Source organism: Paramormyrops kingsleyae, chromosome 7 (genome assembly GCF_048594095.1).
Source record: "Paramormyrops kingsleyae isolate MSU_618 chromosome 7, PKINGS_0.4, whole genome shotgun sequence".
NCBI classification, from domain to species: Eukaryota; Metazoa; Chordata; class Actinopteri; order Osteoglossiformes; family Mormyridae; genus Paramormyrops; species Paramormyrops kingsleyae.
This window is the reverse complement of record NC_132803.1, coordinates 954874-957943: the sequence shown is the minus strand read 5'-3', so window position 1 is coordinate 957943 and position 3070 is coordinate 954874.

Here is a 3070-nt window from a genome sequence, read left to right as displayed (position 1 = left end):
GTGAGTCTCTGTCTCTCTGCTCCCGCGATGCCTTGGTCCACCCATCGCCACATTATTTTAACAAGGGTCACGGTTGTGTAAATGTATTTTTTTGTACAACCCTGGAAAGAAATGCGCTAATGACACCTATAAAAACACAGCTGTAATGCACTACTCCTCATAGATAAAAGCATGTCGGCTTCAAAGACAGCAGCTCAAGACCAGACTCCAGGGTCAGAAGGGGGGTTGAGGAAGCTGCAGAGGGCTGTGGAGCAACAATCAGGCGATCTACGGTCATGGGGGGTTTTCCCAAAATTGGCTTACGCTCGTGTGTCAGAAACAAGACAGGTGCAGCTGTCACACAGACTCTTGATTCTATTTTGACCAAGGGTGGGGTACCCCTCAAGTTATAGATGGTAACTTGAGTTTTTAACCCTGGGGAAGCCAGACAATCTTATCATTAAAAGAAAAATATGTCCATTGGCTAAAATGATCATACAGGCCCAGTGAACTCAAAAACAGGTGTTTTGTAAAAATAACCCTTTCCCAGTCCATGTTATGAAATGTGCCATATACGACCCACTGGACTGTTCATGCTGTTCCAACTTGTTAATTTCACCTATGAAATAAGGACAGAAAATAAGGAAAAACCACATCTTTGCCACATTCTCATTTTCAAAATGCATTTATTGAGTTTTCCTTTTCATCATTCACCATGTGCTGGCAATAAAACACAGGCTTCAAACATCAAGAAACAAGTCAAGTGAACAGACCTGCAAAAAGGTGTACTACACACAGAAAGTTTACTTGTGGTGGGTTGTAAGGTCTGGTGCACCACCTGTATTCCTTCTGTTTTTGTCTGAGGCTGATGTTGAGCACATGGAACATGATCATCACAGTTGCCAGAAAAGTTTCAAAACATCCAAAACCTAGTTGTACATGTTCCATAACATCTATACATTATAACCGATGATTCCAAATATCTGCCACTTACCTATTCACAGCTTGACAGGTGAATCTTTGCAGCATGTACAGCAGCAACCTGAAAACGTGGTGGGGGCCACATTTAATGTGGAAAAAAATCTGGTTAAATCAGTCAGTAACCACTGGATGTTACTGTTACTGGGTCGTATATGGTACCATGGGCTGTAAAGCAAAAAAAAAATTCTTAACTTTGAGTGGGTTGAATGTAGGGCAGAAATAAAAGGAAGGGCTACATCAGATTTTTCAGAAACTTTTTAAAAGTCATAAAAGTACCCATTTCACCATCGGAAATTAACTTAAAGCTTCCGTCGTAGATAGGTTTAACCAGACGTTAAAAGAGAGAAAGTACGAATACTTTACGACTAAAAACATCTGTCGATATGTGGATGTTTCAGGCTAAAAGGGGTACAATGAGTGTTTTTTTGGCAGTGTTAAAATGAAACCTTCTGATGTCACGGCCGATAATGCTAATCAGGTGTTTGAGAATCTGTATGGGACTCTACCTCTAAAATGCAGTCGTCCTCATTTCAAGTTTAGCATAGGCCTAGGGGGAGGCTGTCACTGGAAATATGTCACAACCTTGAGTTTGTAGTTGTCGATGGTGGTGCCACAATATCCTTTGCCATCACATTGGTCTTTTTCAGACTGATGGTCAGACAGACGTCCTTGCAGGCCTCGGCAAACCAATCCATCAGACTCTGGGGGTCCTGCTGTCAGAGGATTCCGACTGCTACAACATCAGCAAACAGTAGGTCTCTGATGATGGACTCAAGCACTTTGGTCTTGGCTTGAATATTTTGGGCACATAATGAGAAGACAGGAGTCACTGGAGAAGGTGCTAACGTTGGGAAAGGTTGAAGGCAAAAGGAAGAGGGGACTGCAGAAGATGAGATGGATAGACAGTATAGTGGAAACAATGAACATAAATTTGGACAGGCTTCGAGAGGTAATGGAGGACAGGGTGGCCTGGCCAGTTGTGGTCCATGCAGTTGTGAAGAGTCAGACACAGCTGCGTGACTAAACGTTTTGGGGGAGTTATGTGAAAAAAGCCATTTTTGTTACCTCACTACGGTACTGCCTACACATCAACCCCATGACCTTGAAGCTCTGTCCACCTGTCAAAATCAAATATTTTGAGAAAAGCATAATCTGTATTCTCCCTGGAGAAGCTATTGATATATGTGTTCGTTACCATACCTCTGAGATTCTTTTTGCTTAGTGCCCTTTGATGACCCCGCCCACTGCGGCACCCTTGACAGCAGCCTGTGTAGGGTGACCACCTAATCCATGTCAGGAGGGACACTATGAGCTACTTCAGCTTTTACGAACTACTTTAAAGCTGAAAGGATTCTGTGCTCTGCTAAAATGTTTGGTTAGTTCCTAGATTGAAAGACTCATCCAGCTGTTTCGCATTAACATTACTGACACATATGCATGATTATAGGAGACTGACCAATCAGCATACGGCAAGAACCCAGTGCTTAAGTGAAATCCTGGTCCTTTTAATTGAAATGTATGAAATGGTAGTTTACAAATCCTGTTGTAGCTCATAGTGTCCCTCCTGACATGGATTAGGTGGTCACCCTAAGCCTGTGGGAGCTGCAGGTATGTCTGTGAAAGCTGATGGCCTTTTAATCCTGTCCTCTCTGTGCCCACATCACCACCCTGATGTGTCCAAAGCTGCCACAGTGATCAACAGGCCTTTCAGAGCAGGAGGACGACATCAGCGAGCTTCTCGAGTTCTCGACATATAAGGTGACCTCTGTCACGCACTTGTTTCTCACTTTCCATTTCCCCTGTTCTCTAGCTATGAATGAAGATGAGCAGCTCGCTAGTCCTGGTTGGTTTGCTTGATACTGGTGTACCTGTACCAAGGGGTTCAGTGTGTGTGTGTGTGTGTGTGTGTGTGTGTGTGTGTGTGTGTGTGTGTGTGAGACACTGCCTCTCTCCTCACAGCTCTTTGAACGGGATCTGCAGCAGCTGCAGAAGCAGCCAGTAGCCCTGGAGTATGAAGGAGTCTCACAGCTGCTGGAGGGGTCTGGGAAGGTTCTGGGTGGTTTTTTCCCTTGGAGTGAGAATAAATGTAAATGGACAGGGTGCTGAGCCC